An 18,672-nucleotide genomic window follows, 5' to 3' on the forward strand; every position below is an offset into this window, starting at 1 on the left:
GAGAGAGAAAAAAGAAAAGAGCAAAAACAACTGAGACATTTTAGCTGTCAAACATAGCAGCAAAAAGTGGATTTCAAAAACTTGATGGAGTAAAAATTAGTATTAGAAAAGTGGAGGTAGAAGATCAAAGTCTGATCACAGTATTCCCTCTGGCTATATTTTCCCAATATGCTAAACCTTATAATTCCAAGGTTTCAAAGACCAAATGCTTCTAGTTGGAGGCCACTGAGGGAGATATTTAACATGTAAGAGTTCTTCACATGTTCTGGCAATCATGTTGTGTAGTTATCTTACTTTTCTTTTCAATTATACTTCTGTGAAAGAAGAAGGATTAGGAAAGTCATGATTTTTTTCTTTTTAAAAGATAATAATTAATGAACAGAGGGCAACAACGCCATACCAAACTTTATTGGGGTATATTGTTTCTTATATTAGGGAGCACTTCTGACATTACAAAGTAAAGGAAAATGTTATAGTTAATTGAAAATGTTTTCTTTCCCTTTTTGGAACAATATGATTATCTTGCATTATTACAGACAATGACACGGGTATCACATTAATTGGTTCCATTCCCCACTGCTGTGTGGGGTTTAAGGATGGGTTTACAGTGCAGTCCTATACATTTTTATTCATGTTCCATTGAGTTCAATGGGGTTTACTAATAGCTAAGTTACTGGGTGTAGGATTGCAGGTTTAGTCTTCCAGGAGAGATTTCCTAGGCCTTCAAATATTCCTTCTGTATTTTACTGGAAGTTTTTTGGGTGGGAAGCTGCCTCATACACATGCATGGTGGTCACACTTTAGTTGAAAGAGACATGCGACTTATTTTGGACCATATCTCACTGAGGCTCAACCCAGGACCTGTTTTCATACCGGGGCTTATGATTCAAATGGGCAGCAATAGTAAAGCATGAAGTGCCTCTGTAGGGGTATCAGAGCTCCCCACAATAGATTAAAGTGAGCCTGTGGATTCTGTAGCGGACCAGCTTTTTTCCGAGTTGCACAAACTTGTGGACTGTTTTTTTTACTTTGGGCAGGGGGGAGGGGGGTTGCACAAACTCATACTTGCAGTAATGTGCATTAGCATTAATGCACACTTGTGCAAGTGGAATGGAATTTTCATGCATCCCTAAAAAAACCCAACCCCAATTCCATCAATGAGTGGACAAAAGATGCCTGACAATCCATGAAGCACAGATGGAACGGATTTAACAACATCTGTACATCCCTATGCCTCTGAAAATATGAAAACTGTGTTCAAATCACCACCAAGCAACAGTCGCCAGATTCCACAATTTGGGATGAAGGAAAAGTGCATCCAGGTCAAGGAGTGTGGCTTCCACAGTTTCTGTTAGAACTGCAGTAACGTAGCACTGAAGTTCGTTCTACTTTTCTCTTTTTAAATAATGTAGACAATCTACATTTCAAGTGAGTTCACTTTTGGCCATTTTTTTTTTTTTAATTGTAACGAGTCTATCAAGCATGGGTGGATTAGTTGGACTTTACTACATGGAGAGAAAATGAAAAAAGAAAAGAAGAAGAATCCCAGGCTCAGAAGCACGCAAACATCCGTTTATTGGTGCTTCTTGTAATGGATGAAGCCAGCTTGAACAAGGTGAAATAGGAAACTAGCAGTGATGGGTGAACTGCTCTGTAGAACTCAACTCCATACAGAATTGGCTTTGTAACAAGATTCCTCAGAATCTTTTTTGGGGGGAAAGTTCATTGTTTCCCAAGAATTCTCTCCTGGCTTGTAATATTGGCACACGTGCACTGATGGTGCCATGTGCATGCACCTTTTTGTCTTGCCTCTTGGATTTGCGGTTCCCTGCACAAGTCATGGCAGACAGCCGCTTGGAAATTCAACTGTTTCCCTTCTCCCAAAACAGACATTTCCAGGAATGAGAGAAGAGACAACCACAGGAACAATTTGTGAGAAACAATAGAGAGAATGAACCCAAACAGAGAAGAGGCTTCACAACAGCAACGGCTGCTTGGTTGGGTGGTCTGGGCATGTCATTCGCAGCAATCAATCAATGTTTGAGTTTGCATAATATTAATAACATGAATATGACTATGAATTTAATAAAACTGGCAAACAAATATGCAAGTGCAATTACAAGACAGCTGGCATTGTGGTTCACATTTGATTCCACAGCGGCCAATCGGATTTTCAGAGAGGTTAAAGGTTTAACATTAAAGAACCTTTGCACAAGTGCCTACAAAACAGCTAGACTCTGAGTGCCTAGTCTGCTGCATACTGACTTTTGTTTTACATTCCAAGATGGAGAAGAATTTTGGGGGGTAAAAGGCCACCATTTCTAATACTGCTGAGTGTTCTTATCTGTTGTTTTGTATTATGAACCAAGCAATTAAGAACTTTGGCAACATCATTGGAAACCAATACTGGAAAATGGATGCCAGCATACTTCATAATGGCTGCAATGTTATACCCAGTTACCTGAGAGTAAGCCCCATTGCAATGAATGGGACAGACTTCTGAATAGACACATACAAGATTGGACTGTTAATGACTAAATCATATGACCATCTTACAAGTCCCATAAAGTCATTTTTTTTCTATCAGCTACAAGATTAATTAATAATGGGTTGTGTCCAGTACAGCCATTCTGCAATGGATAGAGTCCTTCAATTCATGGAAACAGCTGCAATCCAGCAGAGGTACCCACTCATGGAAGGAGGGAAGCAGTGATTTTCTCCCTGCAGCCTCCTGCAGCACTTCTCCGGTTGTTCTTAAGAGTTCCTCAAATCTCTGGAGTAGATTTTAGTGGGCTGCAGGGGGAAGGGGAATGAACAAAAATCACCACCCTGCCCGTCAGTCAGCCGAACCATTCTGTAAGCAGAATTCTGCACATGGATCTCTGAATCCAGCACCATGTGTGTCAACATACATTTAAAAAATATTAAAACTCACAGAGAAACAGAAGCATGTCAAGAGAGGTCAACATGCTTCTTTTAAAAAAAAGTTAAATTTTTTGAAAAAAATTTCAAAAGAAAGAGGAAGAAACATCTTCCTACAGGCAAAGTTTTGGATTAGGACACTTCCTTTTGCTTTCTGACTATCATACTTTGGTCCCTTTTATCATGAAAACAACATCTTCCTAGATCCTTCTTCAGACAGAATGGAAACATGTTGGTCTGACAATTATTAATGTGACTTAACATAAACTCCTTATTTAAACAGAAAATCTAAATAAGATTTTTACCATAGGGGAGGTTTTTCTGATTTAATGTGTTTTTACAAGGGCCTCAGCGGAAGAAAATAATAAAAATGATCAAGTAAACAAGATAAAAACACTGAGCTTTGGGACACAATCTAAGGCAGCAAGCAATATAGGAGAAATGTTTGAAAAATCAACAAAATTACTGAATGGATGTTATGGCAGTTATTTTGTTAATGTATTTTTGGACAGAAATGTAGGGATTGAAAATAAAGATAAAAAGACAGAACCCAAGAAAATGTAGAGCCAGAGTGAAGCAAAGTTTGGGAATTAAAAAAAAGAAAAGAAATGTAAAAAGAAAGTGAGATACGAAGATTTATATAAGATATACATTTATATATTTATATAATGGTGTTTATGGCATCACTGTGGTACTATGTATAGTATCCTATGAAAGAAAAATATAAACTCCTTTCACATAAGCACTCAATACAGATGAAGCATCACAAGCAGTTTAAAGTAAATACACTAGTTGCAGATTAGTGTTAATTCAAACCAGAGTACCTGAGAGAATTTGTGGGATGGAGGTTAACCAGATGACACCTGTATGTATTGTATTTGTGAGTGAGGTCTACTGTCAATTCCATTTGCAGTTTTCTGTTGTCTGAGCTCTAGAGGCCTTGTCCATAAATGGGCAGGGTTTAAAGCACAGCAACGACAGCCAAACTATTGAATCCTGTGGAATTTCAGTTCAAAAATGGTATGGGAGATGCATAATAGCAGACTCCCAGATCACTTACCTCTGTTAAGAGAACACACCATACAAAGAAGAGCCATAGCTGAGTGGTGGAGCACATGCTTTGCATGCAGAAAGTTCCAGTTTCAATCCTGAGTATCTCCGGGTATGGCAGGGAAAGACTCCTGTCTGAAATCCTGGAGAGCCATTGTCAGTCAATGACCCTGTTTGCACAGCATGGTGGGTTATCGTGGGTTATGAGCCATGCTGCATGCCAGGCATGTGTGACCACCACTTTTAATATGCAACCCCCAGTCGGGGCAATTGGGGGATGTGCCACATCATGTGAACCCAGTCACCATGGGTTATTCGAGGATTAAATAACCTTCACATAACCCACAGTTGTGTTGTTTAATCCTCGAATAACCCACAGTGGCGAGGTTCGCATGACACAGCACAACCCCCCAATTGCCCTAATTAGGGAATGCATATTCAAAATGGTGGCCGCACATGCCCTGCATGAACCGCAGCTCATTATGAGTTAAATAACACATGATGGCCCAGCCATGTCACATAAACCAGCCCACTGTGTAGACAATAGTGAGCTAGATGGACCAATGAGCTTAATCAGTATAAGGCAGCTTCCTATGTTTCCTGTGCTATGTCTCCAATTCCAAACTGGACCAAATAGAGTACAGCAGAACTCTACCATCTCTTGAACTTCCAGGCCAGTGTCTGCTTACCTAACATTAGCAGGGAGTGACTGGTCAAGATTCCATCTGCTAATCTAAAAGAAGAGCACCTAAGAATGTTATGGCTTAGGGTAAAGGACCAAATTTTTACTCTTCTGCTGACTCAAGGGTTGCATCAGAACTTTCTGCATTATAACTCTTTATATGGTGCACTTGCCTTAAAAGTTTCAAATATGGCAAAGCACCTCCCTTCTCATCATCCTTCTCCCTTCCAGTTTTGAGCCCAGCTGAGTTTGACATGGCTCTCCAATCATCTCAGAGATGTATCCCATTCCTGTAGGCCAGCTTTCCCCAACCTGGTGTCCTGCAGATAGCAATGTTGGAGGATTCTATTTGGAGGATGAAGCTCAATGGATTTCTTCCAGTTTGGTCCTGCAGATTCTGTTCCATTTCACTCCGCTGGTGTTGACTCGCTTTGTAGCTAGTCGAGCCAATATGTGGATCTCTGGGTTTTTTAAATGGCTGCAATTTGTGCAGTTTTTTTTTAAGGGTTCCTCCATTTGCGGAAATTGCAATTTGTGCAATTTTAAAAATTGGATCTTTAAATATGCACAAATGTTGCCATAATTTTTAAAGAAATTATGGCCACTCTTGCCCACTTGCGCAAGATGGCAGGTCTGCCTGTCTACTATGTAGCCCCGCAGAGGAATATTCTCCTCTTGTCAATATCCTTGTCTGTTTCATCCTCTCCACACATTGCTTTCTTTAGCCCACCAGAGCCATATATTTGTCAAACAACTTGTCAATCCCCTCTCCCTCCCCTTTGCTCTGGAAGTGTTGCTGCAGTTACTGCAAATGGGAGCCAGGAAAAGGGGTGGAGCCTACATCTGTGTTAAAAGCACTTGCTGGAGACTCAGGCAAGTGTGCAATGAATGCAGGATACCCTCAAGTGTCAGGCCAACACTTCAGACCTTGAGGATCAGGTTGCTAAGTGGGCAATCTGGTCCCCTTTTCCCAACCTGTCAGTGGATAATTTGTGCATGCTTTGATGGTTGCAATGGCCAGCTGGGATGAAAGTAGTTAATATACTTCCTCTGATTCAGGGCAGAGTCAGTCTCATCCCATTAACTTGGCAGCATTTGAGGGGTGGGGGCCAGCCCTGTACAGCTAGTGTTTGCTACAGATCTTGGGCTGCAGCTCAGTGGTAGAGCGCATGCTTTGCATGCAAATGGAATTTAATTTATGGGCTGGTCCAAGACATTTTGTTGCCTGAGGCAAAGGACAAGATGCCCCCCCACCAGTACCACTCCATGTACAGAAGCTTATTGGACTGGCAGTTGAACCTATTTTTTCACACTGGTGATGGCACAGCATCCTCCTGAGGACAGCTGGCTAACTTAGGGGGCACAAAGTAGGTCACATGGCTCATATTCGCTGTCTACAACACCTTACCGCCACTCCCCTTCCTAGCATCTACTGCCTGAGGTGGCTGTCTCACACTGCCTAATAGTAGGGCTGGCCATAATATACACATTTACTCTTATTGAATTCAATTGTGCTTAGTTCTAAGTGGACATGTAAAGGACTGTACTGCACATCAAGTCCCAGCCTAATGTCTTTTGGAATTAATGGACATTAGATCTACCATTCCCAGCACTTCTGGAGCTGTGCCATATAGTGCGATCCAGGAATTCTATAGGGGTGTGTATGTGTGTGTTTTAAAGTTAAGTCTTTCACCCAAAAGAGCCAGTGTTCAGTGTGTTGTACTTTCTATATCCAAGGTCAAACAACCTGGTTGGAAACTTGAGCTCGCCTGCATTTATCTGACTCCTGCACATGTCAGCTTTATTTACATGTGTTATAGTTATAGCTGCCAAGCAGTGTAATTTTAATTGTTGTTTAAACCTGACAGAGAGCAGAAACATTATTCAAATATTGAGATAGAATATCATTTCATATAAATAAATGGCCTATAGATTCAGAAGAAAGATATGGGTAACATATTCTTGAATATAACAAAAAGATGCATGCTTGTTGTAAACATTTTATCTTGAGTAACTGTATTGTCAAGATTAAGCCTCAGCAATAGACAAGGGGCAAGAAAACGCTGATTGTTAGTCATTTTCTTTGATAGACGGAGGGGTCAAAAGTATGCAAGTGATATGCTTCCTTCTCCTCACAGTTTTTCTCTTCTGCAATGTATCTTAATAATTTATCTATTCCATCCATATTTATTCCCTCCATGGTAAAAATTAAGATCAACTCTAAACTACACACGAGTTTTAGGGAACATTTTCTTCCATGCGGAAAAATGCCTCTTCCCCTATTTGATAATATTTTATGTGACTGTGCAATAGAGCACAAGTGCCTCTGTGGAAGGATGTTGCATCACAATGTAGCATTCTTCCAGGAGTATTGATGGGGGGAAATCACTACCCTTGCTACTCCACTGGAGGGAGAAATTTCCCCCAACAAAGGTCTTGGAAAAGTGTTACATCATAATATGCTATACAATCATACATTTGGAAGTGTCCTTAAAGGTCATCTAGTCCAAGCCCATGCTGATGCAGGAAATCCACTACTACACTATCCCTGATAGGTGGCCAACCAGCCTCTACTTAAAAACTTCTACTGAAAGAGAGTCCACCACCTTGTGGGGCAGTCTGTCAAACAGCTTGCACTGTCAGGAAGTTATTTCTAATGTTTAGTCTAAATCTCTTTTCTTGAGCCCACTAGTTTGAGTCCTATCCTTGGGACTGACAAAACAAATTTGCCCCATCATCTATTTAACAGTCCTTCAGATATTTGAAGATGGCTATCATTTAACCCCTTAATTATCTCTTCTCCAGGCTAAACATACCCAACTCCTTCAATCTTTTCTCATTCCTCATGTCCTTCCACAGAGGTGTCGTCGGTGGTGGGGGTGGCCCCAGCGCAGGCAAGGAGCACAGCCAACACTTGCCACAGCAGCAAAATGTATTTAAAAAAGAAGAAAGAGACAGGCAGAAGAAAGCCTCTTCTACCCAGCGTTAAGTGTAAGTTCACTGCCCCCAAAACTTCTACACATTTCTCCACCCCACTGATTATGGTTTTTTCTCACCACATTCCAACCCCCCCCCATAAGTTTCCATGAATGTGCTGAAAATGTTCCCAGCTAACTTTTGGCACAGAATAGCTTCACCCTCCTGATCTTGTTGGCTGCCCTTCTCTGCATGTTCCCCAGCTCTGCAGTATCCTTTTTAAGGTGCAGTGACCAGAACTGTAAACAGTATTCCAAGTGTAGTCACATATTGGCAGTTTTATTTATGATCTCTTTTCTAATGATTCCTAGCGTGTAATTCAACCTTTTCACAGCTGCCATGCACTGGGTCAACATTTTCTTTGAGCTCCTCTCCACCACTCCAAGATCCTTTTCCTGATCAGTCACCACCAACGCAAACCCTATCGGTTGTATATGAAGTTAGGCCATTTTCCAAAATGTGCATCACTTTACACTTATTTATATTGGTCCACATTTGCCATTTTGTTGCCCATTTACCCAGTTTGGAGAGACCCCTTTGGAGCTCTTTGCAATCCATTTGGGTTTTCATCACCCTGAATCATTTGGTGCCATTTGCAAACTTGGCCACCTCGCTGCTCACCCCTCACTTTAATAATACTCTATAATTTGCACACAAAAACAAGATGTGAAGGACTAGACAGGGGAGATCAGACTGTGGGATAAGGCCTCAATTACAATTTGCTTCTTGTACTATTTACAGTGAAAGATTTGCAAAAAAGGAGATGGAGCAAAATTAGTGCAATGGTATTCTTTAAGATCGACTTCTTTCATATGGTACAGGGCAGCAAGGGATTTGCTCTCCTGGTGTGGAGAGGGTGAGTGGCTCCTGATTGTTTGATACAAAGGGAGAGGCAGGTTGAGGCCTATCTGGGGGTCAGAACCCAAGTGGCAGAGGCCTTTGCCTGTCCTTCTGCAGGGATGGTCCTGACGCATGTGATCCAAGGTCACCAGAAATAAACAACAAAAACAAAGGGGAAAGGATACAAGAAGACCACAGTGGGAGAGAAGAGCCCCAGTATCCCAATAGAAAATAATCCACTGGAAAGCCAGGGGCTCATCGTTCCATTACTTTGAGTCTCTTCAGCAGTCTTTCTCCTTATAAGAGGCTGGCAGACTTTGCTCTTGGGTCCTCCTCAAGCATCCCTTCATTTGAGTTAGACATCCCGCCTGGTTCAGGCTTGGGATTCCAGCTCTGGTGAGCCTGGAGAGAAGAGGGTGAGGGGTCTGAAGCTCCTGCTCCCTCATCTTGCTGGTCACTGTTTCTGCTACTGTTGAGGATGCTTCTCCTTCGTCTGCCCCAGCTAAGGATGATGCCTTGGCAGCTGCCCTCCTGTCAGGCAGAGAGAGAGAGAGAGAGAGAGAGAGAGAGGGAGCGAGCACCCATAATTTGCTAGTGAAACTGTGTCCTTTTCTCCCTGTTCCTGCCTCTCCCCAGCCTTGTTAGATTGTAGTTTATTTCTAAGCTCCCAAAGCAGCTCCCAAAGTTTAACACAGAAGAAAATACAACTTACAAGAGCTTAAGGCAGCAATAGCTCAGTAATCTCAGGGCCATCTTTAAAAAAAAAAGCTTACAGCTCAAACACATCCTTCTCCCAGCCTTAAAAGAAAAGAAAAAGAAAACAGTTTCCCTGAAATTTTAAAAGAAAACAGGGGTAACCCATTCCCCAAGGGCCATTGCCCCTTGAGCAGCCACCCAAAGGACAACTGCTGTCCAGACAGCAGCTTCTGCATAAGGGTCCCAGGCCGGGGGTGTGTGGGTGAGGCAGAGCAGGTGGGAAAGCTCGCCCCTAATAGTTTCCAGACACACACTCTCCCTTGCAGCGATGCCTCCCAAGCAACAGCTGCTTATAAGGGCCCCAGGCAGGGGGCAGATCAGGTGAAAAAGCTCTTCCCTGCTGGTCTCCAAACATGATCTCTCCTCTGCAGCTTTGGCTTTACTGGTGGTATAGAGACTAGAGAGCAGTGCCAGCCAGTTTTGCCAAGCTGGGCTGGCAGCTCAGTTGTGTCTCCCTGCATCGCATCTCTGGCTCTGCTAATGGAGTAGGGAGGTTGTGGGACAGGGACACATGGGACATGTCTAGCAAACCCTGGATTTGGCACTCTCTTGCTCATTCTCATCAGAGGAAATGAAAGCAATGCTGCTTCCTCATCAAAGGAAATGAAAGGGTGTTGATGGTGCCAGATGAAGGGTGCTCAGTTATTTGGCTTCTGAGGGCCCTTTCACATTTGGCTATGTTCTACACAGATATAAAGTTCCAAATATTGTGGGGAGGGGGTTGGAAGCATGCATGTTTTGAATTTGCTGTGAGTAGATAGGTGGGAAGGCTGATGCAGCCATTGTATCTTAATTTATTCCAAAGTTTTACAGAAACTGCCGTTCCCATAGCTTCTATAAAATATAAACAGGGTTTGGTGGTGGTGGTGGTGGTGGTTTTGCATATCTTCCTGTTTAAATGAGTAATCTAGCCTGTTTTAGTCCTATATATCAACTGGCCTTATATAATAGGAAGGTCCTTTTTCTAGACCCAAAGTTGCACAGACACAAAGAACAAAATAAGCTTCCTCAATTAATAATTCAATAAGCAACGTTATCAAACAAACCAAAACCCACGATTTTAAAGAAAAAAACTCATGAGAACAATGCTTTCATGGTTTAACTATTATGCCCTCATGGATATATGTTCTGAATCTCTGTATTTTATCTCTGCTGCTATGGCAAATAGAGATTTAGAATCTTGAATGTTATTTATATGTAATATAATTTGTAATATTCAAAACATACTTTCATCTTATTACTTACTGGTGGTGAGCAATGAAAATAGGTCAGGAGGCATTGCCCTCACTTGGTTTGGCTTTGTGACATCATCATGTAGCCACATCTTGTTGGCTACATGGTGATGTTGTCATGCTGTCTATGTGACCCCTGACTGACTGGCATTGCCTCAGAATGAAGCCTATGTTGTTGTTGTTTTTAATGGTGCTGAAGTCACACAGTGAGAAAAGTAATAACTGTAAATAGGCAACAAACAGCCATGCATAAGGATGGAAGGATTGTAAAACATTACATTCCGAAACTGCATCAAAAAATTTATGGGTGAAGAAAAGCACTTCCGTATAAGATTAAAAAAATAAATACACGCTGACATTCTGAAATATATGTGGTTGGCTTGGGGCCATAGTATCTAAGTCTGCAATCCTAGGCACACTTACCTGGGAGGAAGCCTCTCTGAACTTGGTGGGTCTTTCTTCCAAGTAAACGTATGCAGCAGTTCCACAGCAGTTCCTAGGCACAGAGACTTGGGAGCAGGGCCCACTGAACTTAGTGGGCCTCATCAGAGTGAGCTTACATAAGATTGGACTACATGCCTACAATTCTATGCACATTTACCTGGAAATAGGCCCCACTGAATACAGTGATACTTCAGGTTAAACATGCATAGCCTCAAGCTGCATTTCTGTAGGGCAGAGGTATAGGCTTTTCTGCAGGAAAGATTAAATACTCCACTCAGTAGGATAGAAAGTGAATTATGCAGTAACAGAAACATAAAGGATCAATAATATCGTTTCCCACATATTTTTAAGGAGTTAAAAGTAATAGCTCTTTTTGAGCTGGAATAGACCAATAGCTCAAACAGAAGGGCTACGAGTTATTAGAAACCTCATATTGATTCAGTACAGGTTTTTATACGTGCTCTTATGAATAATGTATACATGCCTATAGCTCTCAGCTACCTTCCCTGATAAGAGAAAATAAATACATTTGAGAAATACACTTAGAATGTGGCAATAGTGAAGTCTAAGTGAGGTTAGGAAGGCATAAAATGCCAAAGGCATCTGACAAAACATTTTGTTTCGAGCAAGATGACTGATTAAAAAACATGGACAGAGTGTTCAGATATACCAGCCAGAGAGACAAATGTAAAATGAGTTAAAAGGTTATGAAAAACGTCCTTGAGAAAAGCAGAAAAAAGTGAACACCAAGGCATGTCCAGCTCTGCTAGGTGATAGGTTTACATCTTTACAATGGGATCAGTCTCCTGTAAAGCCACTTTTCAGTTGAATAGCTTGAATCATATTGCCTAGATTGAATGATTTCAGTAGGTTATGATAATGTATATTGGAATGAATATACAATTTCATGTAAAAAGAAAACAGCATCATAGAGGTGCAGAGAAATTACAAGCAATGGAACAGAATAAAGTCTATGTTATAAGCTGAAATGCTGGAGAGGGAAAAAGTCATTTTGCTGCCTCAGGCAGAACAGCAAATCTGCCCCCCCCCCCCACAAGTAAATGCACATAATACCAACAGCCCACCAAGTTATGTTGCCACCTGAGACAGAAAATCCCACAAGCACTTCTCCCATTCCTGGTAGTAAAAATACAATAACAATAAATTAAATCACTAACAATTTGCTGGCCTTTCATGACACCCCCAAAGCAGCTGCAGCTCACTCTGTGTAACAATAGGGGTGCCCCTGCTTGGTCTAGTGTCAAACAGTTAATAAGAATTCCAATAAAAATGGAATGTTTAATAAAATACTCCACAACTTAATTTAGTTTTGGTTGGTTTAATAATCCCTTGAAAAGCATTTGTTTCCTCTTGCACCATAAGCATTTGTTTTCGTGAACCTCTGTCCTCCCTCTGATGATAATTCTTAAATCTCGTAAATGGCAAACTTTCTTTATTGTCTCTGTCTTTAAGCATTGTATGACCCTATGGTTTTCTTCCTACTTGAAAGATAGTGACCTCTTACACAGTAAAGATATTTCATAATATCGACAACATTTTCTGGGTATATTCATCCCCCCTCCCCCGCCCAAACCTTTCTTGGAAGTTGAAAGTATAGTAATTTCTGGCTCAAATTTTCAATAGAGTTTTTTTCTAGTTTCCCCCCTGATTCTTGCACATCAGATTCACACTAATGCACTAGAAAATTTCCAGAAGAAAAAAGCTGGAGAAAGCTCCATATCTGTGGAAGTGTTACTGGTGGCTGGTGACTCTAGTACAGAGGGGCTGTGATCCCATTCGGGGTTTTAGTTACCAACAGCCAAGACTCTAATGGTGCTATTCAAGGTGCTGAAGCCATTTTCAGGAAAGGGTTCAGCACCTTGGATAGCGCCATTAGAGTTTTGGCTGATGGTAACTAAAACCCTGAATGGGATCACAGCCCCTCTGGAACTGGAGTCACTAGCTGACACAGGGCAGCGTTATTGCTGAGCCATAGGCAGCTGTCAGAGGGGAGCCAGGCGCTGGGAACCAGAAGCCTGGTGTTACTGGGGAGGGGACAGAGCCAAACCAGGAGTCAAGATGCAATTGCAAAGGACAAACCATAATGCACCAAAACCAGCAAGCAAAGCCCAGCCTGATAGCTGTCATTTGTTTCCCAGAAGCTCCACCAAGAGCTTTACTATGTCATCATGCAACATTGCACCCAGGGGCCTTCAGGACAGGAAAAGTATGCCTGTCAATTGCCAGCTCTGAGTGGCACTGCTGAATTTTGCACTCCCGCCTCATGAACGCAGCCTCTCCCTCAAAAAATGGGTGAAAAGTCCCCCTATTTTTGCAGCTTGCAAATGGGGCAGGAAAAGTATTTGTGTGTTGGGGCAGGGAGAGGTCATTTGCACTCAGCAGCAATCTTAGCTTCTGCTAACATGGGCCCAATATTTGCACAGTTCCCTGCTGTCTGGTGAAAAAGACAGCTTTTCTTGGTTTCATGAAACTTGGTTAGATTTGAAAAAGATTGCTTCCTGAGATCCATGAAACAGAAGAAAAGGTTTCTCTTTCACCCAATATCAACACAGAAAGTCCATGGGTAAATATAAGCCATTGGGCTCTTTGGATCCCAGCCTATATTTACCATGCAGTATAATATCTTAGGGGGAAAGGTTAAGGAATTGTCTTTGAAAAGTGATGAGAGGATAAAGATCAGCTAGGTGGAGATTAATGTATTAAACACAGAAGTACTGCTTTCTGAAATTTAGTTCTGATGTGATATCAATTTTGATTATATTATTTTTCAAACATCCCCAAGTTCTAGTTATTATAGAAAGCACAGAGAGCATGGAGCCTTTTTGCATCTACAATGGATGCACTTCTGGAATGAGACATACTTATTAAGGGTATTTACACAGTGTAATTGGATGTAACATCATTTAAAACAAAAACATAGTAAAAGGAATCAGCAACGTTTCTAAACAATCCCTTATTTTGGCATTAAGGAATAAATAATTTGTCAACAGTGAAATAAATCATGAAAAGTTCTTAAAAGACCTTCAAATTAAATTTCAACCTAATGCGTACACAATATGCATAATGGAAAATCAAGATTAAAGGCAACCCATTATGTCACAAGTTTTATCCAGTTTCAAATACCCCCAAGCATCTTGCGTGAGAAGGTCTCAGTTCCAAAATATTTTAAGACTAATATTTAAACCCCCTACGAAATTCCTTGCAATGGAAACTCTGACAGAATGCCATGTCCTCACCACTGAACTTTTCTCATTGTACCACATACTAGTTACACCCATTGGCCAGAGCCATTACTGGCTTATTGCTGAAATTTTGTGCTGATTGAAACAGGTGCCAATAATAACAGAACAGAGTTAAGGGAGAACACAGGAGGAAGTACTTCATTTCAGATACACATGGGCCATTGTTACAATGATCACATTGGGAAACATTAAGGGAACAACACAGAGAACATTAGGTGAACCTATGTCTCTTTGAAATCAGTGGGAATGACATTTATCCTGTGCATATGAGCTCTATTGATTTCAATAGCACTTATCATGCATTCCAAAGTTAGGTGCACTTGCCTTTGCATTGAATGAGGTATATACATATTGATGCATACATGCCTTTCATGAACCCTACTTTGAATTTGAACTATGTTACATTTTACCACATTCTTAACCTTCCTGATCAATTTTGTTGTTGTTTGGAATTCCTTAGAAAGTACAAGAATGAAAAACTGTATTTCAATGACAGATCCAAAATATTTTCCCCTCGTTCTTTTTAAAGCTGTTTCTATAGAAACCAAAACTTGGGAGTGATACTTATTTCCCATTTCTCAAATACTGTATCTAGAAATACTATTTTATTTCTTCCTTAGATTATGTGTTCTATGTGTTTTGCCATATTTTTGTTTGCTCATCACAACTTGGGAAATTAGGATGCACTTGACTGTGGGTGAAAAGGGGATAAGAGATAGTAATTTCCTCAAATTAATTCATGAGAGATTTGAACACAGGCTCAGATCCAATATGTACTGAAACACCTAACCATTCCTGAACAATCTTCTAGTCTGGGGAGTTCAGAAAGTAGATCTTCAGATTTTTGGATTTCAACTCCCAGCATTCCTGACCATTGGCCATGCAGACAGGGGCTTCTGGGAGCTGAAGTCCCAAACAACTGGTGGCCTACCTTCTACTCTGTTCTAGACTAAGAAGCAAGGCCCAAAGTTGTCAAAGACATTGTCCTACCAATTGCTGCCACTGCAAGTCCCAGCACCACCTTCTCCCTCATTCCATTTAAAGTAGCAGTGCAGGTGACAAGAAAGACAGAGTGTGAAATCTACCCTTTTCCTGGCTTTGCAACTGAGGGAGAAAGGGGTGGCAGACAGTGTCCTGGAGACAGGGGCTGGGGCAAAGGAAGCTTGGACGATACTTTCAGGCTGGCTGAATTGGCTGGCAGCACTTTTGGAACATAAGATTTTGAAGGTGAGCAGTGGCATGTGGGAAAGAGACTTAGCTGGGACAGAGATGGGAGCCGCACAAGAGAGCTCACAATTGGGGCAGCAGTGGCACTGGTGATTTCAGCAGGCAATCTGCAGAAGGAAAGCACATCGGAGTTGGACTGCAAGGGTTTTTGTGACCGGTCCTTCTGCTGGACTCCTCTGGGCACCTGCTGGGTGAAGTGTTTGGCCCTGCAACTTACCTGAGTTTGATGCCACCATTCTAAGGGATAGTGCTCATGAAAGGGCTTCCATTCAGTCCCATTTCTGTCCTCCATACCTGTGTCTATGACGCAAGAGTGTATAAAATGAGGCCTCTCAGCAGTGTGCTTAATATTACCCAAAATTCAGTTGTATGTGAAATACTGAGCGTAAGTGTGATTATACTCTTATACAATAGGCTAGGAAATAATTGTATATGCTGTAAGGAAAAAATATGCATATCTTTTGTTCTAAAATAATTCATACAGGAAATGTTACTTTGTGTTCATATGACCTTTGTTGTGTGCTCAATTTGATTCCTCCACTTTTCCTTTTAGGTAAATTTCATTAACATGCTAATGGATCAGTTAAGCCAGAAATACATAATGATGCTATACAAATAAAGAGAATGAAATATTTAGGGTGACACCAGACACAACGCTTTTTTATGTGTGTATTGACAGACAGACAGACAGACAGACAGGCCTAGCATCGCTCCTGTAATAGGAGAGCTCCTGGATCTTGCGTTCTTCCCTCAGCTTATTGACGGCTTATCTGATGAGTTTTCTTAACATGGAAGATGCCTGGTAGAGATTTATTACCACAAATGATGGCATTTCTGGGTAGGGGAAAGCGAATCACTGGAAATTACTTCTTTCCTCCTTTCCAGTAGTAGTATGTGGCACAGACACGTACATACCCTGTCCAAAGCAAACACAACAAAAACCAGTATTGATTATTAAAGCATTGTTCTTTCATATGTACAGCAGAACTTCTTTGTGCTCATTAACTTGGAACTGGCTTCTATCCTGATTATTTGCCAAGGATAGGATGCCCACCCAATATAATACTAGGTGACATTTACCTTTCTTCTTCTTTAGGGGTGCATCATAGATGATCCTGCACCTTTTGTTCCTCCTGCTTGGAGGAACTTTACGTTCGGGGTTTTTGCAAGATACACGTTTTGACATCTTCCTTGATATTTCAAGATTCCAGGAGCAGAGACATTATCGCATGGCCTGTACAGCCAAGCTGTCCACTCTGATGTTCTGTGAGTTTCTGAAGCAATGACACCCAATCTCCTCCTTTTATAAAAACTGTAACAGTGGCCTATTGTGTGCTGAAATATGACCATATATAGTAATAACCAGGTATTGGTGGAAAACTGTAATTGCAGTAGCCCCTTATTTTGTTGCTTTCAATAAAACAACATTTCCCTGGATTTTATTTAGACTGTTCAAAGTCAGCTGATTATTAGATAATAATCAAATAATAATAATAGACCAAGATCAGATATGACATATCAAAATGGAAGATCACCCTCACCGTCATAGTGAAGTGCAGTTCCTTTTCAATCACCTGTTTTATTCACGCCACCTTTCTTCCTCCTTGCTTGATCAAGGGTAACAGTGGCAACTGTTGACGTGATCAAGGCAATGGGTGCTTTTTCATGGCCGGGCCGGCATCAAGGGTAGGCATGCTTGGGCACCTGCTGAGGGCCCACACCCCAGTGGGGGCCCACTGACAAGAGTCTGACGGAGTTGCTCCTCCTCTTCACCACTTCACCTGCTTTGGCCCCTGCCCCTTGCTCTGGCTCAGATAATGAAAGTGGGGAGGAGGAGATGTCGCTGCCTACTTGGTCACTGGTTGTTGAGCAAGGAAGCAGTAGGTCTTATGCATGACAGAGAGTGCTGGAGAGATTGGGGACATAGTTATTGTTTTTCAAGGACACTTATGTGAACCCATCAGTATCTGTTTGATTTCTCGAATGGCCATTGAAAGCAATGACAAAAATGTCAGTGTTGTGAATGTGATCATCCATACTTAAATACTTGGTGGTCTTCTTCATATATATTCCCAACTGTTTATGTTATACAGTTACAGAATCTGTATGCATGGCATTGACAAGAGGCAGGGCATTTATGTAATAGGAAATAAAGTCCATTTTTTTTCTCAGTGATATGGGTTACTTTTGAAATTGGAGCTGCAGATTAAATAACCTAGGATTCTTTTTATGTTAGGTGCGGGGGGGGGGGAAACTGCTTTGGGAGTCCTTGAAATCCTGGATATTTATACAACTGATGGTGCTCCAGTTGAAATACATTTTGAATTTTGAAATGCAAATTAAGGCTGCAATCCTATACACACTTGCCTGAAAGTAAGTCCCATTGAATTCAGAGGGGCTTACTTCTGAGTAGACTTGTACAGGACTGCACTAAGGCTGCAATCGCAAACAATCCTAAACATTTGCTAGGGAATAAATCCCCTTCAACTTAGCAGGATTTACTTCTGAGTAAGTCACTGCATGACTTTATAAAATTTTGAGCAATCCTAAATCCACCAGTCATTGTGGTTTGATATTGTCATGTGGTGCAACCCTAAACATGTTTATTCAGAAGTAAATCCCACTGAACTCAACAGGACCTAGGGCCAATCTACACCCGCCCCCGCCATCGCAATGAATTTGGTGTCCTGTCGGGTTAAACGCTCTTGCATTAAAACGTGATTATCCACACTCACCCATTTTCCCCATTGCGGTGCTTCATCGAATGCGCAAGCTCGGTTCACACTCGAGCGCTGTGCTGTTTTCCTGCTCTTAAAGACAGAGACTCTCATTGGAGGATCAGAAGCTCTTCCTGTTTCTGCTGATTCCACGCCCACCATGCTCACAGCTCTTGATGGCCCCATGTTGACTTCTGGCTACTGATCATATAGCTTCCTTAGCACTCAATGTTTCCTTAGCAACAAGCAAAGGGCTGGATGTGCGCACGCTTGTCTGATCTCGGAAGCTAAGCAGGGTCAGCCCTGGTCAGTAGTTGGATGGGCAACCACCTGGGAATCAGGCTTCCTGCACTGAGCAGGGGGTTGTTCTATCCCTTCAAGTGAGACTAAGTTTTACCCCCTTCTATCACCCACTTCGGCTGTTTTTTTTAAAAAAATTAAGGTGCTATCTTCAAAGAATCGTGACTTCTCCACGATTCCCCCCCCCCCCAATTCAGGCATGATCTTTGAAGATTCAAAAATTCAAAGATTCAAAAATTTGAAGATTTGAAGCTTCAAATCTT

The sequence above is a fragment of the Heloderma suspectum genome, chromosome 5 (genome assembly GCF_057233095.1).
Source record: "Heloderma suspectum isolate Gila_16-S chromosome 5, 16-S_ref, whole genome shotgun sequence".
Lineage (NCBI taxonomy): Eukaryota > Metazoa > Chordata > Lepidosauria > Squamata > Helodermatidae > Heloderma > Heloderma suspectum.